A 23104-nucleotide genomic window follows, 5' to 3' on the forward strand; every position below is an offset into this window, starting at 1 on the left:
TGGGACTACAGGCGCCCACCACCTCGCCCGGCTAGTTTTTTTTTTTTTTTGTATTTCTTAGTAGAGACAGGGTTTCACCGTGTCAGCCAGGATGGTCTCGATCTCCTGACCTCGTGATCCGCCCGCCTCGGCCTCCCAAAGTGCTGGGATTACAGGCTTGAGCCACCGCGCCCGGCCAACAACAAACTTATTCATACTTAGTCCAATGAAAGAAGCTCCCTACATATTTATTTGATTGCTATGAAATAAAAATGTCCTATAAAAATTTGTAAATGTGACTTTCGCTTTCTGTAATTGTTTCATTTCAGACTGGTAACCAACAGTTCCGGGACCATCACCAGTCTGCAGATCATAGTTTGAGAAGCATTGGCTTAGCACTCATAAGAAATGCATAGATTTGTGGATGTTTCATGAAAGAGAAATATAAGAAACTGTGAGGATTTATAGAAGAATTTTAAACTAGCTTTTGGAATTAATTGGGATTGGGATTCCCCTTCTGATTCTTAGAGAGGAATTAATATTCACCATTATTTGAAAACAACAGTTATTGATTAGGTAAAGAAAGCTTAGAGAAACTTGTTTTCCTTTTTCCTTTCCTATTATGTTGTTCTTAGATAGAAACTCTCAAGAAATATTAAAATGTCATTCTCATGAGCAGGGCATGGTTTAGAGCAAAACCCCTTGGGTTTCTAGTGGAAGCTCACAGATGCTCTTTCTGAATATTATAGAGGGCTCCAGAATAAAAATCCCAAACACAGAGATTTAGTGGCCATGAAATGGATTGTTAAGAGGGTTCAGCATAACTGCAGGGAGACAAAGTCCCTCTACAATTGTTCAGCAGTCATCTTTCTATCTCAGCTGTCTCTGGGTCAAGGCTCCTCCTTGTTCTTAGAGTCGAAGCAGAGTAACATGCTGCATCTTTTAGAGCTGTGATGAGACCTTTAGGAGACACAGGCCTTAATAGGGCAGAAAATCTGAAGCAAATGCCTTCAAACCAGGTATACAATTATTGAGGTCATAATATGTGTAGGTCCTGGGTTAAGTAGAAACTCAAGTTGTGTTTGTATCCACTAGAGTTAGGAGAAAACACTATTTCAACAGATTGTTGCCCATTAAAAAAATATTGTAAAATAATGTTGACAGATATCAAAAAGTGGAAGAAAATAACCCATAAGATGTCAATCTTAAAATAATTACCATTGTCACTTTGCTGTATATTTTTACTTTCCTATAAACATTTTAACATTATTCAACTCATGTCTACTTTATCTACATTTATATATATACACACACATATGTGTATATAAATAAAATCCTCCTTTCATTGGACGAAGTATAGATATATTTGTTATTGTTAAACATCTGGTGAATTGCATGTCAATTAAGCTGTTTAGAAATGCATAGCAATATCATATTCTAAACTGTGATATTTTAAGTTTAATTTGTTATTTATAACCTATATATATATATATATGAAAACACATTTTAAATACTATTATCTCTGTTAACATGGATGTTTCATGAGCATCATGTTAATGTCACATTTTCTCTCAAGTTGATATACCATTTTAAGAACATTATTTACTTTTTTATATGAAAGTGCTTTCCATTTTTTTTGATACTGTGAGACATTACTTGACAACTTTGCTCATTGTGTTGATTACAAATTGTCTTACCCCAAACAGTGTAAAACTGTTCCTTTTAGATTATTTTCTAATTTAGGATTCTGCCCTTGGGCTCAGTTCTTCTCTATATTCTACTTACTTGAGTTATGAACTCATGTGTTAAAATATGTTATTGAGGTGATATGAGAGAAAAAGCAGGCATACAGAAAGAGAAACCCTCTTCTCCCTTCCTCCAGGCTTCTAATCCTTCTCTAATACCTTTTGCTGGCAGAACATGACAAGAAACCATAAGGAATGTAGTTTATGGAATTCAGCCTCAGCATCATAAGCACAGTACTGCAGAAGAGTGGATTTGTGTCTGAAACATTTCCTTACTGGGATAAGTAGTGAAGTTAAGAATCTTTTTCCATCTGCATTAGATATTTGCACTTCTCAAGTGAATTGTCTGTCTAATGAATGCCTACTTTACTGTTATCTTTTTCTTATTACCATAAGAAAAAGACTCTATAAAAATTTCGGCCTGGGTGCGTGCATGCGTTTATGTTTTTGTGTATGTGTGTTTGTGTGTGTGTGTGTGTGTATTTTTATATATAAATAAATGTATACATGTATGTATATATCTACCTATATATGTAAACACCTATATAGAGATATATAGATACAGAGAGTTCTTCATTTGGATTCTAAGATTCCCCACTTACATTGTCTTTCTCTTATTCCTATGGCTTTACATTCTGGGTTGCACATTCTGTTTCCTTCTCACACCACACTGTCATCTAAATGTTAGAGTAACTGAAAATTCAGTACTTGAAATTTCATTTCTATTTTAAATCACGAATTAGTGATCCTATTTCAGTTTCATGGCTTTAAGAACATCTCTGTGATAATGTCTCTCAAATATCTATTTCCAGCCTGAGCATCTTTCTTGAATTTCATAACCATATATCCAACTGCCTACTTGACACTTCCATTTGATATCTAAAAACATCTGATATTTAGATTATTCATAACTGGGATCTCCCAAAAGAAAAATAACCAGCCCTTCTTTATTCTTCCCCATTTCAGTTAATTGCAACTCCAGATTTCCAGCTTTGAAACCAAAAACTGGGTAGTACTTCTTGACTCTCCTCTTTCTCTCCCATCTTGTATTTAGTCTAAGTGCAACTGTTAATATTACACCATTGAATGTTCCCATCAAAAATCATGAAAAAGTTCTCCACTTTGAAAAACAAATATTCTAATCTATTGAATTATACTCAGAATCTTTATTAATATCCTTGGGTTATTGAATAAATTCTGCTTGATTATGATTTATTCATTATTAGCATGTCTTCAGATCTATTTTAATTGCATTTTCCTTGTAATTGTGCATCTATTGAATTCTATCTATAGTTTTATTTCTTCGTTTTTCCTCACCCAGGACTGCAATCAGCATTACACGCACCTCAAAAAATAAGGTGAATGACTTTCTACCTTTTTTCATGTTCTATAGATTACAGAAAATACAAATTGTTTTAACACATTTGTGGTGTGCTTTTCTGTAAAATTTTCCATGTTGTCATTTCTAACGAGATTTTCATTGTGGAATTATGAAAACTTATATAAAAAATTCAGAAGGATACATGTTGAGAGTGATCCTAGACAGGAGAAGGAAAGCTCATAGTTATTGGAGATACTTTGACTCAAACTCTACTTTAAGATAGCTATCTGTGTAAATTGTATTCTATTTTGAATCCAATCTATATTCCTTTGTCTTTTTAAACTATCAATTTGCTTATATAGACGTAACTCAAATACTTTCCGGATAAAGCATAACAAGCAATTTTTATTGTATAATTTTGATTCCAAACCTTAATATTTGACTGTGATTTGACAACATGTATAATCTATTTCCAATAAGACATTTACTCAGCAATAAGGTAGAGATTTTGCTGTTGCAGACACGGTGATAATTAGCAACAATAATGTATGCTTCCTGTACTCATAAAGCCCCATCATCTGGAATAAATTTAAAAAAAAAACAACTATTAAAGTATTATATGAAAATATTCTGAATGAAGTATACACAGGTTCCTGCAGTGCCCAGAATAGAGCCATGGATAAAATTAAGAAATATGGACAAAAATAACTTACTTTGATTTTAGGTTCTCTGGAATAATAAGGAAATAAAGATTAGTGGGTTTCCCACCTCAACCCAAGTGAAAAACAAAGTCCTTCTAAGACTTATATCAGTCTCCTGTGAAAGTGGCCCTCGCTTACTGTTGTCAGCATCGCCCTACCATTCTCTCTCTCCTCTTTCTCTCCTCCTCTCTCTCTCTCATCTCTGGACAAACTGCCATTTTGTTATTCCTGGAATTCACATGCATGCTCCTTCTCAGGGACACTGCACTTGCTGTTCTCCCTGTCTGGAGCTCTAGTCTGCCAGTTATTGGTATTGCTCATGTCCTGACACCTTCTAAGTATTTGATCACATATCACCTTCCCAGGGAGATTTTTTTTTCCTATTTAAAATGTTAATTTGTAATCTCCTACATCAGGAATTCTTACATTTCTTGTCCATTTGCATTTTCCTTTTAACGTCTATTGCTTTCTAATACACTTGCAGTATGCATTATTTACCTTTTTTATTGTCTTCCTCTTGAAATGTAAGCCCTATAGGGGCATGAATTTGACTGTTTTACTCCCTTATAATATATATATGAGTAAATGAGTAAATGTACATGTTCCCTCCTGCTTGACCCACCTGCAGTTTCTGTTCTGTATCTGGAGACACTACCTTTTAAGAATAAAAATTTTGCCATGGAAATTACAAAATATCATGTCCCTCAGCCCCACTTTTCAGCAGGATGAGCTCTGTGAGGTTCAATGTTGTACATCCACATGCCTTCCCTTTATGTTTACCTTTGATGTTAAATCAGGCTACCTCGATTCAGTTTCCTCACTTTCCTTTGCACACTATGTTTTAATATGTTTCTTTCCTGGGTCTTTGTCTTTATTTTGACTAATGAGTCACAGGATGGAAAACTGTCTCAGGTCCAGAAATGCCAAATCATGGCATTAAGTGAGGAAAACTAGCCTCAGCCTCCTGATCACACATCCCTATTTTATCACAGCAAACACATTGAGCAGTATTCTTCTTGGTTGTTTTGCATAGAGGCAATCTGTTTGAACTCTCTGGAATACACAATCGATTAACTATCTGGATAATTCTCTGAAAATAACACTTCTTTGGCTGCCACTTGAAACTTATTATTCATTATAATAATTGTGCCCACTTTGCTTCAGACAATTAATTGTTTCCATGCTTCTTTTATTGTTTTGGATCCGAAATTCTCTACTCCTCTGAGTGAGCCTAGTTCTCTAACAGCATCCCCTACCATCATTTCCTAATGTTACATAGGAGGGCCACCACATGATTTCTTATGGAATAACGTGCCCCTCTCACAAGCACAATTTTTACAGCAAATGTTATATCTTCCATATAGTTCTGAGAAATATAGTTATCTAGTAGGTTTCATAGCCTTAAGTAGTATATCCAAATGAACATGTCACCCCTTGGAGACTTTAGTATACTTTTTTCTAGCTTCCATGATCTGACATATCCAACACATTTGTGTAGGCCATCACTCGTTCTATGCAACTAGGAATTGTTGCTGTACTGCAGTGTGTTACACAATCTCTTGGGGTTTTATCAGGATGTTAAATTCTGTGTTATAGGAGTATGTTCCTATATTGATAAGTCTCTTTTACTGAATTATATATTTTGCCCCTGCTTGGCCCTAGATCCTCAGAATTTGGATTCATATACATATCTGCTGATATATGTTGGCAGGACTATATTCCAAATGACCTAAGCCCGTCAGTTCCTTTGGAATATAGTCCATTTCCTACACTAATAGTTCCCTCTCATGCCCATCTGGATTATATAGTGACTTAATCACAGTAATTGAGCCAGTAGCCAGCAAAGAAGATGGAGACAATTTGGAGAGAGGCAACATGCATAATTGCAGAGAAAAGGTCTCTTCATCTTCTCCAAGCATTGGGAGAGTACTCAACCTTAACAGGGAAAATAAGCTACTTCTACATGCTCAGGGGCCTTAACTAAATTTGGACATTTTAAATTTCCAAGTGAATAAGTCCAAATGTCTCTAAATCCAGTGTCAGATCCCATTCTTATGAACCAGGAAGAAATGTCCCTGACTTCTGGATGGCAGATCTGCGTCTGTTGATATTAAGTTGTTCTTTAGAGCCCAGTTACTCTTATAAGTAAGTTTAAGTTGTGGTTTCCATCCTGCTCTACTGCTAAAGGAGATTTGAGTCTATAAATAGACTAATAAGGAGGCCCTCTGGCTTACGTGTTTAGTATTTAATTGCAGATTAATAGTTATCATTTCTCAAAGCATTAATTAGCAATACAAACTCTATTTCATTGTCCTTATAGTTACTATTTCCTCCAGATTAATAGAATACCTGATACATCACACCATTTAATTTATTCTCTTTGACTATTATACGATCATAGTTGTGCACTGTGAACATTTTACAATTGTAATTTTACCTTTATTCCAGGACTTTCTGTTCTCCATCTGTAACTTGGGATGCGGTCGTAATTACCAGCCAGGTAGTGGGTTACGAAGCTCAAAATCCCTTCTTAGGCTCTGCTTTGTCAAATTACTCCTGGCATCAATTGTTGAATTTGAGTTCTCTGGAAAGCAGACCCTGAGGCTGAAATGAGAATGCAGGATATTATTAGCAGAAGCTTTAAGGACCAATACCTGTTTAGATAAAATGAACAAAAGTACTATTGAGAAGGGAGGAGTTAAACTTTGATTTTATTCTAAACAAGTCAGAAGCTGACTTGTGAGGATGTCTCAAGCAAGAATAGACCTTTAAAATTTTATCCAGGTGGAGATAGGGTCGTAGGGCTATATAGTTGTAGGGCTATGTACCCTTACTTGCTCAGTCACTGGTTGTAGGCTGGCCCTGGAAAGAAGTACAATCTTGAATAAGACTGTTTTCATCAGCCAAGACCATCCCTTAATGGTCTTCTAGCAATAGTTTCAGCAGCTGAAGAAAAACTCTTTATTCCTGAAGGGTTACCAGGTCAGGGAACAATAAAGTCAACCATGGGTTCTAGCAAACTCATCTCACTATACACACAATGGTTGTCTATCATATAGAAGTAGATTTTGAACACTAACATTCTTTTGCTAACTGCTCCCCTTGAAAATGTGTTTACCCATATTTTCCACTTATTTTATTGAGCAAATTTAGTAGATGTCTCTTTATTTAAATTATAAATAACTTTAAAGCAAGGCCCCCTTTTATTACTCAATGTTTTCCCTGTGCAAAGGATATCATACCCTGACAGCCCTACCTCACTAAGATAGAAAATTGTAAGAAGTATTATTTTTTATAAACACAACATTTTTCTCATTTGATTTTATTGATTAATTAATTTAGTAAATGCTAATACATTTCTACTTTCTTTCTGGTATTGTGCTCAGTAGCTGAGGAATGAGAAGTTAATAAAATAGTTAATAACCTTTCCTTAATGAACTATGTATCTATTTGTGTGAAATATATACACACATATACTTTCTGCAAGATTCATATCTGCCCTTTAAATATTCTAATGCTTCTGCAAAAATCTTTAAATCCAGAAAATCTTATAAAAACTAAACCCTTTGCAAGGATTGTACTAGATCTCATTCTTCATGCACTATGCTAAAAGCTAGCTAAGCATTCATATAAAACTATGAGATAATTGCCACTGAAAATTTAAGCAAAATTTATCACAGATAAAAATAGCAACTCAGAGACACCCTTCTGATATGATATTAAAGTGTAATAATATTAGGCTATTACAGAAGGTCTGCTCAGAATGAAAATCAGTGTTCACAAAATTAAATTTGCAAGGCAGAAGGACTGTTATATTGAATTTAGGCTAAATAATAGTCAAAATCACAAGTTTTGTTTTGGTGTGTTTCCATTTATGACAATAAAACTTATAATATTTTTGTTTTATACACTCACCTGTACTTTGTCCTTTAAACAATCACCCCTAAAATTCTCTATCACCCATCACTTTTGTTGTGATTTTGAGCACTTGTTTCATTGTAAACATAGTACATATCATCCATGATGTATGCAAATTATGACCTTACTCCCTAACTTTTCAATACATAACTTCCCTCTAAGGGTACTATTTCCGTAGTGGGTTCTCATACTGGCTTCTTTGTAAACTCACATATTTTTCCCTTTTTATTATTTTACTTTTTAAAAAAATCAAATTGCTCATTTTTCTGCCATTGAATTGTATGAGTTCTTTATAAATTTTGGGTATGAATCCCTTATTAAATATATGATTTGCAAGTATTTTTTCCAGTTCATAGGTTGTCTTCCTATCTTGAATGTTTTCTTTTGCTGTTCAGAAGCTTTCTACTTCAATGTAATCCCATTTATTTCATTTTCCTTTTTCTAGCTTGAGGTTGTGGCGTGTTATCCCAAGATAAAATTTATTACTTAACCTTTATTTTCTTATGTTATCTACTGTGAGTTTAATGTTCATGTGGAAACTATATCCAATTCTTCATTTATTCTCTTTTTCTTTGCAAATGCCTTAATTCATTTACCATGGCATCCTGTCATCAAGTGGAATTATTCACTTCTTTTTTTTTTTTTTTTTTCACCTAGGCTAGATGCTAAATGATGTAAGGGCATTTCACACCTACCACTACAGCACTGGAAGAAAACAAATGCCGCTTCACTTCCACAATCATAGTCAGGTCTTCGTTTCACTAAAGCAAAAACTGCCTTAATGTTTTAAGTGGTTATCTAATCCTTTGGCTCTGTTTTTGAGTTCAACTTCTTTGAGATTATGAGGGTTTCATTTGTTTGGTTTTATTTGCCTGCAATACCAAATTAATCACACTACTGCATTTCGTGAATTTCTGGTTATAAACACCAGAGTAAAGACAATTTTAGTTTATTATCCTACACTAAAACTCCCTAAAAGTAACAAAGCGTTATAAGTAACAAAATTTTAAGTTATTTTGGTACAGACAATGCAAATTAGCAAAATATTCATGAAGATCAAAATCACAGCATACATTGTTTTTGCCTTTTTCTATAATAGCAAACAGTCCTATTTAGCCAAAATTATGTTCTCCTGCCATATCTCAGTTACTACCAGTTGAATGAACTTTGATGAGTTGCTTTTGAATATGTTCAAGACAGAAAACTGTTTTAGTCTTCATCTGTAAAATGTCAATGCTTTGAACAAGAAGATCTGAGGTCTGTTTCAGTGCTAATACATTAGTTTCGTTTTCTGCCTTGAGTCTTAGTAGAGAGGAATAAGCATAGAGAGAGAGGAAAAGATTGAAACAGAAAAGAATGAGAACAATGGATGTAGACTGAAACAGGCACACAGATATTATTGCAGTGATAACAAAAATAATAGCAAATGATAGAAACAGAAATATGACCTTCAGCTGTGGTTGATACTATCTGTAGACTGTTTTTTAAAAAAAAAATTCAAAACAAACTTCTCAAAATATCAATGGCAAGGTCATAGCGGGGATTCTGGGAATATTTGAGTAGATGAGAGGCGAGTGAAGGAGATGGAGGCAAACAGGATAAACTTACCTACTAACGCGTTGCACAAAAACTAAAACCAACATTGTACATAAGAGATCTTTGCAGAATTTATGAAGTTTAATCCATAAAGCTCAATAAACCTCATAGTCTTTAAGCCCTTTCCTCCAAATTCAATTCTTTCTCTAATACCCCATTCTTCAACCAGCACCTCTATCTTTCTTATTGCTGTTTCCCAGGAGATCTAACTTGCTCTTCTGACATGTTTTTTCTCTCTCTCCTTGCAAGCATTTTCCCTTAGAAAAGAGACAAAAGATGTACCTCGTCTTTGAAGCATCCAGTTTGGGGTTATTGATTTCATTTCCTGCTGCTTGTCTCTGCTTAGCCAGCACCAAACTTTCACATGTGCAAACAGACTGAAATGAACAAACAAAAACGGATTTTTAAAGAATCACAAGGAACACAAAGTTAGACCTGAAAAGGCTTTTTATAAATCTGCAAGCTCAAGTCCATCCTTTTACAGATGGATGTGTTGAAGCTGGATGGGAGAAGGAACTTGCTGAGGGTCAAACCTATTGTGCAGATTGAATCAGATACAGTATTTCAAATGTTGTGACTCTGTGGGGTTTATCACTCAACAGCAAAAAGTGCCTGCTGGAGCTGTGTCTACCGCACAGTCTTAATTCTCCTATGCCACTTATGGGCTACACTATACCCAATCCTACATTCCCAAAGTAATTCTGTTATTAGAAATTTAGTCCTGGTACAGAATTATCAAAGTGCTTCTGCTGTGCCTCTGTGTTCCACAGATAGTAACAGGTTTCTGAATGATTTCCCCATGGACCTTGTTCTCTCATTTTTTGTTATGCTTCTGAAAGTTTGTTTTCTTTATGTATCCCTTTTCTTTCTTTGTACTTTAAGTCCCGCAGTAGTGTGTTATTTTCATAAAGTATTTTTATTCTAATTTTATCCACTGTCTTAAAAATTTTTCTCAACAATGCCCTTTATTGTATATTCAACTGTCTGAACATCTTGTCTTGTATCTTTTTTTTTCTACATACACCATGTTTTCTTGAATTTATCTCACAATAAAAAGGAGATACTACATAAAATTCACGTCTGGTTGATGCAGTGAGCTTTTTCTTTCCAGAAATACCCTTTCTCTTTGCCTCTTAAATGCGCTTTTTCCATGAGTTACAGATAGAAAAATAATTTTAAATAAAATACGCTTCAAAAACCATGTATTAAAATAGCACATCTCAATGTCAAAAGGTTGACTTACTCATGATAAGGGCACACTATTTTCTGAGAACCCAAAGTTTAACATTCTTTTTTCTTAAACATTATTTTTCTTAAAATAATTGTTCTTAAAATATTATTTTGATTTTTTCATATTTTTACATGTTATCAAGAATGGGTTCTATTTTAAAATATTTTAAACACAGAAATAAAAAATCTAAATGACAAAAAGATAGACATGTTTATTAAAAGGAAAATTTACTCCCAGAGAGACATAATTATTATTAAATGTTAAATTATGAATGATCTTCCAAATACCAATTTAACAATGTATTTTCAACCATGCCATATAATTTTCCAGAATACTTTGTTTAGAACTGAATACACAATTGACAAACTTAAATCCATAATCATCTGATGAAAGCTACAGATTTCTAAATATACCTCACTGTTATACAGTTTATGTGATCTATGCTTTCATGAGTCTACATTGTAAATAGTTGAATGAATTCATAAAGACAAAATAAAATTAGTTTATTTATATTGTTTTGTATCTTCAAAACCACAAAATCTGGAACAGACATGCCAAATTGTTAGCATTTTGGAAATCTGTGAATTAGGTTAAGTATTTAATCACATTATTTTATATATGTTATAGATGCTTAAAACATCCTACAAGAAAAGTAATTAAATATATGAAAATAGCCTTTACCAAAATAAAGGAGAATATTTCTCCCAAATACATCGTGAAATATCAAGAAAGAAGACATATATCATAAACAACAAATAAGATCCACATAAAACTGTAAGATATTGATAGAAGTGAGTCCTAGCATGTATGGAAGACTTTAAATTAATCCCCCCATGAATTTCCAAATAATCTAAAGTATCTCTAAAATCAAATCCCATCAATATGTTATTTAGATAATAATACATAAAACAAAATGACATACACGATAAGGATAAAACAAGGAGCAAACCTCACAGGAAAAAAAATTGAAAACATCAACATGAATTTTAGACAAAGTAAAATTCAAAAAATAAAATTCAAGAAAATTAAGAATGAGCTTCATAATATGTTGAGAAATGATATTATTGATAGTATAATTTTTACTTTAGGTGTAAATGCATGACAAACAATTTTCAGAAAGAATCCACCACATTTTTTTTTTAATAATTGCACTCTATGTATACTTGTGCCATGTTGGTGTGCTGCACCCATCAACTCGTCAGCGCCCATCAAGTATACATATGTAACAAACCTGCACGTTATGCACATGTACCCTAGAACTTAAAGTATAATAAAAAATAAAAAGTAAAAAAAAATAAATAAATAATTGCACTCTATTACCTGAAGGAGTTAAGACTGCTCAAATTCATATAGTACAAAAAATCTTTAAAAATGGTAGAGATATCATTTCATAAATAAAATAAGGCCATATAGGTCTAAATAAAACAAGGATAAGGAGGATATGAATAACTGACTCAAAAATGATTTATTAATATATAAACATTGTGTTCTGCTTGCAAAAGTATTGATATTCTTATCATGAACCCATAGAGCATTTAGAAAATGCCATCATTTTATAAGCTGAAAGAAACTGTCATCAAGTTCCAAAGTGTAGGTGTTTTGCAATAAAATATGTTATCATCTGGAAACATAAATGAGAGTATGGAAATACTGATGGAACCAGCACAACAGTGAATACATAGTTATTAAATAGAGATACAGATCATTCCTTAAAACAGTGGATTTCTTTATGAAAAACTGCTACATGCTTATATACAAAATTATGTTACATTCGTAGGTGAGGAAGTTATAAATATAAATAAGTTTTTCAAAAATAAGTGCCCAAAGAGATATTTGAAAATATCACATACATTGCTGAATGTAAGTTTTAAGACTGTTTTTAGTGGCAACACCCAAAGCCTAGCAACAATTTCTGTTTCACTTATAAATAGGTCATAACAAGCATGTATAACGGTCATAAAACCTCGGTCTCATTCAATAATAAACACTTATTTTTGCTCATGTGTCTGTGGCTCAGTTGAGTTCCTCTGTTGATCTCAGCTGGATTTGGTGAGATTTACTTAGGCATAACTGATCAGTTGCAATGAGTACATGTTCATGCAGAAGCACATAAGCCTCCTGAGGCCGCCCAGGCTTGAAACTGTCTCATCATTTCCACCATGTATTAGTCTGTTTTCACACTGCTGTGAAGATATACCCCAAATTGGGTAATTTATAAAGAAAAGATGTTTAATTGACTTATAGTTCTGCATGGCTGGGGAGACAGGCCTCAGGAAACTTACAATCATGGCAAAAGGAGAAGAGGCACCTCTTACCTGGTGGCAGGCAAGAGATAGCATGTGAAAGCAGATAAAACACTTCAATATATAAAACCATCAGATGTTGCGAGAATTCGCTTACATCGCGAGAATATCAAGGGGGAATCTGCCCCTATAATCCAACCACTTTTCTCCTGTCACACTTGGGGACTACAATTCAAGATGAGATTTGGGTGGGGACACAAAGTCTAATCCTATCACACCATTTCTCTTGGACAAAGCCAGGCACAGGATGAATTAAGTCACAATTGGTGAGCACTACAAAGTTATAGGGTAAAACGAGAGGATAAAACAAAGTAATAAATCGAGGCCACTAGAGTAATTATTCTACCACACTTACCAAATATAACATTTATTCATGTATTCATTTATATTTTCTATGTGGGCAATTATGCCATATTAAAAATATAGTTCTATTTTGTACTTTTCTGATCCATATACCTTTTATTTATTTTTTTGTGCCTAATTACACTGGCTAGGAAGAGCAATAAAATTTTCTCCTTTAGATTTCTTATCATTTCAACATTTTCTATATTTGCTCTAAAATTTAATTAGACGATTTTATAGAACATTTTCTTCTATTGTAGTTAACAGTTGAATTTTATCAAATTATTTCTATTGAAATTGTCATATAATTTTTCTTCTTTCCACTGTTAATATGATGAATTACATTGAAAGTGTTTCACACCCAATTTGATGATTGAGCAGGAAGAGTTGACTCAGTAAGGTATGCAGTGTTCAAATGTTTTCATTCCAGCGAACATTCTGGCCCTAAACTAGCTTCTGAAATATTCTACCTAAGACTGTCTTTGCTTATCTGAGTCCTTGAGTCATACCAGATAGTTTGTGTTAACAGTGTGATTTATGGTGGGGCTCTTGGATCACACAATACCAGTTTGGACCTGCTATTGTGAGACAGGACACTGAAGAATTAAAGTCAGTAATGTGGGCACTACATGTCTAAGTGACTGACCCTTGATGAAATCCTGAACACTAAGGCTCAGGGAACTTCCTTGATTGGCAATAATCCATACATGTTGTCCCACTTTGTCACTGGGAGATTAAGCACATTCTATATGACTTCATCATGAGAGGACAACTGGAAGCTTACGACTAGTCTCTCCTGGATTCTGCCCTATGCACCTCTTTCTTTTGTTGATTTAAATCTCTGTCTTTTTGCTGAAATAAACCATAAAAATGAACATAACAGTTTTCTGAGTTATAAAATTCTCTCTAAAGAAATTATAGTATTCTTGGAGATCTCTGAAACATTCATGATGTATTATCCTTTTTATATGTTAGTGATTCTGATTTGCTAATCTGTTTAGGAATTTTATATTTAGTTCCAATAGAGAGTTTGATCTTTGATTTCCCTTTTTGTAATGTCAGTGTCAAGTTTTGTATTACTTTCATTTGTGTCTTATGAAATTAGTAGTAAAATATTTATTCTTTCCACTATCTGAAAGAATGTGTATAATATTGGTGTTATTTTTGCCTTAAACGATTCTTAGAATTTAAAATTTCTAACTTGGGAAGCCATTTTAACATGGATGTTTTTGTATAAAGATTTATTGTTGTGTATTTTATTTAATAAACAGATTTTCTATATTTTATTAGTTTTGATAAATTGTGCTATTCAATAAATTTATCTAAATGTTTCCTAAATTTTTAAATTTATTAATGCAAAGATTTTATATTTCTTCATGATAATTTAATGCTTCTAAAATCCTTAATAATATCACTTGTTTATTTCTGACATAGGTTATCTGTGCCACAGCTTATACTTGATTACTCTTAACTTAGTTTTATCATGTTAGTAAATTTTTTATGAAGTCAATTTTTGACTCTGTTTTCTCTATTGTACATTTTTATTTAATTGTCTTAATTACTGCTCAATTATTATTTTTTCCTCTTAATTTAGTTTAGTTTACAATTTATTTTTCAACATGTTGATATGAATATTTAAATAATTTATATTTAGGTTTTTTGGTTTTACAATGGAATGTATTTAAAGCTCCAACTTTCTGTTTAAGAATAACTTTGTTTCCTGATAATGTAGATATTCATATCAATTAACATTATTTTATTTAAAGTATAACTAAATTGTAGCATTTAGATAAGTATTGCTTAATCTGAAAATTCAATGGAGATTTTCTAATTTTATTTTTCTTTTGATTTCTTGATGAATTTTACCATAGTCAATGAACCTAATACATATAGTTTTACTCCATTTCTATTAGTAAAGATTTGTTTTTTGATTTCAAATATGGTCAAATCTATAAATTATCCTTATTTTGCAATCAGTTTTAAAAATATTTTTTGTTGGTGTAAAATTTTGAGTTGAAAATTACATACACTTGACTGCATTTCAGGGCAAAGCTGATGATTTGGATTTCAACTATACAGGTCTCATTCTCATGTAAAATTTACAGAGAGGCAATAGTTCTATGCTCCAATTTACTTATTTTTTCTTTTGTTATTAAATACAGGATTTCTCTCCCACAGTGTTAGTACTTTCAAAGCTCATTTTCTGCAATTTTCTTAAAGTTTTTCTACAATGTAATGTCAGATTTTATATTTTAGTAAATGCACACAAACATATCTACACATTTGGTTTTCAAATTTTCCAAATTTAAAACTCCCTCTTTATTGTGACTTTGAAATCCATGAAGGATATCTCCAATTACCCACAGAAGTAGATAGCTTTTTAATAAAGTTATTATATATAACCTCATGGATGCATCTTCATTAATAATCAGTAATTGACTACTTTTCATTTTTAGTCACATATTCTTTGTTCAAGATTGGTGACAATAAGGCACCATATACTAATTCAATTGGTTCATCAAATACTTTTGAGCATACACTATTAGTTACATTTGTAGGATACTAAGTTATGCAAGAAAGATAACATCTGTAGCTTAACAGAGTTTATGTTCAATTGGTGGAAATGGCAAATTAAGCCATTTCAATAAAAGAGTATAAATGTGATGTTCTGATAAATATAAGGTAAGATATAAAATGTTTGGAAAGATGAGCTGTGCAGAGAATGTTCAAATCTATGAGGATGTTTCAAGCAGAACAAACAGTATGGTATTAGTGCTACAGACACAAGAAGCACATCAAGTTGGAGAATAAGTTTTGCAGAGTTTATTGAATTTTGGCAGATAGATAAAACTGGAGATAAAATACAGTGCATTATATTGCTTGTGCTGTAAATAATATAGGAAGTAAGTGACCCTAGTCTTACTGATAACTTACTGTGTGCTTTCAGTGAAAATTGAATTCTTAAATTTACTCCCATTTTCTGTGCATTTTAGGAAGAGTTGATCAAAGAAAAAATGATTTCCTTTGATTTGTACCTGAAACATGTGTTTAGTAGAGAATCTTTTCATAACAGATGTACTGTATAAAAAAAAAACAGGATGCACTGAAATCACTCATATCCTTCCTTTTATGACATGATTGCACAGTTAATTATATACATCCTAAACATGTAAAGAAAAGAGAACAGATGGCAAAGCCTTAGTTTAAAAAGAGATAAGTACATGAAAATAACTTTATTTATCATATCTTCAATTTTTTTGCTCAAATTATTTTGTTCTATGGATCAGAAAATGATGCTGCTATTGAAGAAAAAGGAGAATTTAAGAGCATAATCCTGATATCAAAGTCATTGATGTGGCCCAACAAATGTTACATCGCTGCTATTGCTAGTGAAGAATACACAGAAATAAAAATTCTTTAAATGTCCATAATGAACCAAACTTTGCCTGAAAGAATATAATAAACTTCTGAGTTGAGAAGACAGCTATTTGTAATTTTAGAATACTTTGTAACCCACATATTATATAAATGAAATTATAGACCCAACACTCACTATAATAGGCCATGTGCTTTGAAGAGAGATCCACTCTTCCCTTAAAACAAATACATATATTTCCGACACAAAAAAAAATAGCTTCTTTTCTAGGCTTTTATAATTCAATGAAAGCATACTTGTAACCATCTATTTGCTCATGCAGAGATCTGGTGGCATTTTATTACCTCTTCCTCATTATCTGGTCATGGATTCAATTTTCCAATCACATTAACTTTTTCTAAAAGCAGTCCCTAACCTGTTTTCTTGAATCTATTCTTACCAACATACAATTTATTCTCTTCATAGCTTCTGGGGGATCTTTTTTTTTTTTAATTATTATTATTATACTTTAAGTTGTAGGGTACATGTGCATAACGTGCAGGTTTGTTACATATGTATACTTGTGCCTTGTTGGTGTGCTGCACCCATCAACTCGTCATTTACATCAGGTATAACTCAGACTTCAAAACCTGTGGTTGGAACTTTTTAATGGTTTGCTATTTCCTTTAGGAAAAACCCAAATCTTACAAATCCTTACATCTTTTAGCATCTGTCTTATTCTACGACTACTTCTGGTATTTTAGGTTCAGTTCATTTGCAACATAGGATATAGAGTCAATGCAAAGATTTTTAGAACCAAAGTAAAATTCTCTAAGCTTAGTCATGTGTTAAATAGAATTATCAATATTGATGATTGTGTAGGGTAGTTGTAGGGATTCAGTAAAAAGTACCTCTTTTACTCTGAATGTACACTGTGATATGAAATCTATAAATTAGGTCTCTTTAATAATAGTAGATTATTTGATTTTTGTTAACAGGAGATATCATAGTTGTATATTTTCTGATATTTTGAATTTATGAGGGACAAGGACTATGTCTGTTTTGTTCACCATTCTTCTTAGATGCTCCAGCTTCTGCATGTCAAAATACTTGATAGAGTAATTAAATGTCAGGAATGGAGGAATCATATGATTAAGCATAGAATGGAGCCCAAGTATTGTTTCAGTTATGTTTTCTTTCAGGACAGGATGTTAGTGCAATCCAATGATTGTTTAAGGGCAATATTGATTCCGTTTCTTAGACTTAAGACTGGCTGGAATCCCTGGCAGACTCCTTTTCTCCACACAGGAAATTGAATCTTTCATATTTCCTTCTCTTAAAAAAGTACCACCTCAATTAACACTTGCTTTATGAGCATCCCTGCTATATGTAACACTATATGTTGCTAGATTTGTGCTAAGGAGAACCATGGCAGAAAGCTAGTGTATGAGTTAGCCTGATCTTTCAGGCAGCTCCTAACCCCTGTGCTCCATATTTATAAGAGATGCCAGCCCTGCTGTAAGAGGATGATCAGATATGAAGGCAGGCCATGCCTTCTGCCTTGTATAATGTTACCTTTATCATGAAATGGAAACTTAAAAACATGTTAAGGGAAGGAACAGAGTAGTCATAACATCTATTGTTCTGATACATGCTGTACCACATCTTACAGATGACCGCCAAGCCCTTACACTGCTTAACAGCCCTATTTTATCTCTGATATGTTTTTCTCAGTCTAGGTGAGTAGCTTCAGTTGCCTCCCTGCCTGCTGCATACCTACACACCACAGAGCTGGATGCATTTTGTTCTCTACTGTTTTAGAGCATATGAAGGCAGAGGAAGGGGAACCTACTGGACCTCTATAGAAATTTACTATGGCTATGTGGAGAGAAGCAGTTAAGTCTCTGCAACCTGCATCAGGATTGAAAAGGTATCTTAGGGGACAACTGGCAGCTATTCCTTCCCAGTAGAATCAGATTTTCCCCCACTGTGAATGCAGGAGCCAATCACCACAAAATTTATTTGTGAAATACAAAACTACTTGAATCTTAATCATTCTGGAAGATGAAGGTGTATTTCCAGGATCAATCCCAAAATGGGCATCAGTTTCTGGACCCTCAGGCCCATTATGTTAGTTCTCCTTTGATCTGGGTCTCAGATTAGACAGGTTTGTTACTGATTGGCCATTTACAATGTGCCTTCTTGCTGCTTGCCTTTTTTTTCTGAATCCAAAACCATTGAAAGCAACTCTCTCTTTCTCTCTCTTTCCATATATATATATATATTCTTTCATTCTGATCTTTTGAATGTATGAGGGACAAGGACTATGTCTGTTCTGCTTGCCATTCTTCTTAGATGCTCCAGTTTCTGCCTGTCAAAATACTTGATAGAGTGATTCAATGTCAGGAATGGTGGAATCATATGATTAAGCACAGAATGGAGCCCAAGTATTGTTTCAGTCATGTTTTATTTCAGGACAGGATGTTAGTGCAATCCAGTGATCGTTAAAGGGAAATTATATATATATTATATATATATAAAATTTGGAGGAGATATATATATACACACACATAATTTACACAAAATTTATATATAAATTTTGACCTCAACTTAGGACAGAGTTTTTCTACACCATAAATACTGACACTTTGGGACTGATAATTTTGGGAGGGGGGCAGGGCTGTTCTTTTGTGGATTGTAGTATTATAGCATATTATGGCTGGCTTCCAGCAACTATATACACACACAGACACACACACACACATACACACACACACACATATATATGTATATATACACATACATATATATACACACACACACATTTTTTTTTTCCATTTTCCTTTTGAAAAGAAAGTGTTCTTGGCAGGACTGGCAGATTCTTGTCCCAAAGGGTCTTAAGTAATTCACTGCCCTAAAATTTCATTTTAGCTTCATGGTGCCTTTATCCAGTCCTATAATTGAAGTTCTATTTGCAAATATAAATCAGATTAGGTGTCTAGGTTTTTGAGTTCTGCAGTCTCCTCCACTTCTTTGATAGGGCTGAACTGGGCAGGCTTGAGCACTTAATGTGTGAAATAATTCGGAAAGACAAGACCAGCCAGAAGGGGCTTTTTGCAATGGACCTAACAAGGTTTGGAATTGACCCTAAAGTGTGATTGGAGAGTGGTAATGCTAATGCAAATATGCTGGATGGTGGAAGATGGCAGGCCAATGAATCACTGGGATTTAAAGGATGGGCCCTTATTGGTGAAATAATTATGCCCTGAGAGATGGTATGGTTAAGTAAAGAGGTGGAAACCAGAGCTATGGAGAAGTCTGAGAGCAAGAAGATTTCAGCATCTGAGTGTGTTCTGGTGGAAGAGAGGAAAAGGTGTTAATGGTGTAAAAAAAGCCACTTGGAAACGTGGACTTCCGTAGCAAACTGTGCCCTGCAGGAAGAGAGGTGCCCAGAGGTAAAGGAGAGAGCAAGGAAAGTGAGAGAGTGGCCAGGCCAGAGGCAACAAACACTCAGACAATGAAAAGGAATCCAGAATTGAGAGTAATAAAAGGGGAAAATGGAGGGAGTCTGGGCCTAATGGATGAAAGGACACATAGCAAAGATGAGATAGCTGGTGGAGGGACAAATATAAGATAAATAAGCAATGAAAAAAGCTGTGTGACAAGGAGTATCAAGCAGAGGATATGGAAGTTTGAGTGGAAAAAGTGAGATGGAAATGTGGGGCTGATGTCAGAGGGGCTTCTGGGGGTAGACCTAAGACCAGAGATGAAGGTAGATGTTATTATGTAAATGTGGAGGCCATTGTACAATAAAGTTAGAATAAGAATAATGGAAAACATGAGGGAGCAGAAGACAGCCAATATGCTGTACAGTGAGGGATAATGGACCTCTACAGGCACCACCTGCCAACAAATTGTCAAATAGTATAGTTTTTTTGAGAAGGCTTCCTCACAGGGCCAAGTAATTGGGTCTCTATGGGAAACAGTGAGCAGACACAGACAAGTTCTAGAATGGTGTCAGATACAGGGGCTGCTAACTGGTCTCTCATAAAGTCTGGAGATAGGTTGATGACCAGGGTTTGACATAATACAGTCGTGAAAGCTCTAGATGCAAAGGAAACACAGCAGCATTAACATCTTTCTTGGGATCCTCGTACAGCTGATGATGATCTATGGCAACTGGAAATGCACATAGCTCACAGCAGGTGTTTCAACAACATCTGGCATTTCCAAGGTACTTCTACAGGGAATTTCAAAAGACAAAATGTTGCAGCTACAGCAAGAAGTATAAGGAAGCAGGGGAAGGCCTGGTGGGGCTGGTAGGGCTGTGTGCACCTGAAGGAAAATGTCTAAACATAGTATGTGCATCACTGACTTTACAATATATATTTTACCCTAATTCTATGGTTTTCTTAAACTTTAGATATTATTTTCCTGTATTGTCCTCTTTCTCTTATCCACCCTAGACTGCTATGCAACCCCAGAATAGCACAGCCTGTGCTCAAATAATAAAGAAGAAAGAAGGAGGAGAGGTGAATTATCTTTTCTAAGAATAGGAATGCCCTTTGTCAGTCATCACAGCTCCTCCGTAGTAAGCTGTCCAAGCTGGGAAACAGGGAAACTGGGTTACATATAATAAAGATAACAGTCAAAATATTTTTGATGGAGCTGCATATAATAGCTTTTGGGGAGGTGTTTTGGGGTTTTATACCCAGATAAACTCCAAGAATGAATATGAAGTGTAGAATAGTCCATGGGAATAATGGGAAGACTCACATATGTATAACACTTTATCATGTATCAGTAATTTTATGTAAATTATCTAATTTGTTCCCCACAAATATCACGTGAATTAAGCTGAAAAAGTGTTATTTCAAAGAATGAATCTCGGGTTTTGCATAATTTAATAGCCTGAACTACAAACTACTTGTTCACAACAGAGCCCAGAATCCCTGAATCCAAGAACTACCATTATTGCACCCAATCACACACATGCCCCATCTCCAGTTCATTCTTTCATTGCAGCAGATGGGAAAGTCAGGAATGTAAGCAGTGTCCCGGTTTCTAATGACTTTCTCATGATCTTTCTTCCATTGATCAGCAACTCTACAGTCCTTCAAAGGGTGAATTCTTCCTGGGAATTTTTGCTAAATTGTTGATTTATACCCCAAACCTCTGCTCTTAATTTCAGCTCCCCCATATAATGTCTTCTTTTGGCATACCTCAACTTAGGTTAGAGTTTTTCTACACCATAATTATTGACACCTTGGGGTTGATAATATGGGGAGGGGGGCAGGGCTGTTCTTTTTTGGATTGTAGTATTATAGCAACATGCCTGACTTCGAGCTACCAGGTGATAGTAGGGTCTGGCTCTCTTCTACTGTGACAACCAACTGAATGACCCCAAGACAATGTCAAATATTTCCTAAGAACAAAAATCATCATATTTCAAAACCATTGGACTTGATATAGACATCTTCATTGGCAATGCTCTCAAGTTTATTTGCACAAAATTTAGAGAATTGTAGCTTTTCTAAATATGTTGTAAGACTGATACTTCCAGGATTACTTTGTTTACTGAATGTTTTCATCTGACATATCTCGACAGACACCCTAGGTTGACTACATAACTGTAAGAGCATAAAAAGGTCCCACTTGGATATTCTGCACTGAGCTCTCTGGAAACCAGGATTTATTGTACAAATGTTGGTGTTCAATCAAAACATGGAGTACATCTGTGTCCAACAAGAACCCTGGAGATTTTTAAACTGAATGTCTCTCAAACCCCCAATGTTTGCCTTACTGTCAATCTTTCCTTCTCTATTTCTTTTTTTTTTCTTTTGCATCTTCCCTTTTGCCTTCAAACGAAAGACACGTTTGCGAAGTGTTGTGAGTCAGTTCAAACAGATAATTCTGAGATAATGCTGCAATATTTGCATTCACTTACTTGAGATTTTGAATTTGCTCTCTTTCTCATTCTTTGTGTGTGTGTGTGTGTGTGTGTGTGTGTGTGTGTGTGTGTTGTTGTTGTTGTTGAGGGACAAAGTTTGGCCCTTGTCACCTAGGCTAGAGTGCAATGGCACCATCTTGGCTCACTGCAATCTCCGCCTCCCAGGTTCAGGTGATTCTCCTGCCTCAGCCTTCTGAGTAGCTGAGATTACAGGCATGTACCACCACACCTGGCTAATTTTTGTATTTTTAGTAGAGATGGGGTTTTACCATGTTGGCCAGGCTGGTCTCGAACTCCTGACCTCAGGTGATCCAAAAGTGCTGGGATTACAGGAGTGAGCCACTGTGCCTGGCCTCACTTCCTCTTTCTTAATTTTCGTCTTCTTCAGCTATTTTAGTTTCTTAAGATGATTCTTAAAACACCGATTCTACTTCTTTCTTATTTTTGGATAAGCATTTAGTGCCACACATTTTCCTCTTAACACCACTTTAAGTGTATCCTACAAATTTTGATATGTTGTGTATTCTCAGCCTTCAGTACTTTATTTTGGTGATTTCTTCTTAATTCATGAGTTGTTTAGAAATATGTCACTTTATACACAATACAGAGGACTTTACTAGATACATTTTATCATTTATTTTTCTTTTGGTTTTGTTAGAGATA

Source organism: Macaca nemestrina, chromosome 14 (assembly GCF_043159975.1).
Source record: "Macaca nemestrina isolate mMacNem1 chromosome 14, mMacNem.hap1, whole genome shotgun sequence".
In the NCBI taxonomy this organism is placed as follows: domain Eukaryota; kingdom Metazoa; phylum Chordata; class Mammalia; order Primates; family Cercopithecidae; genus Macaca; species Macaca nemestrina.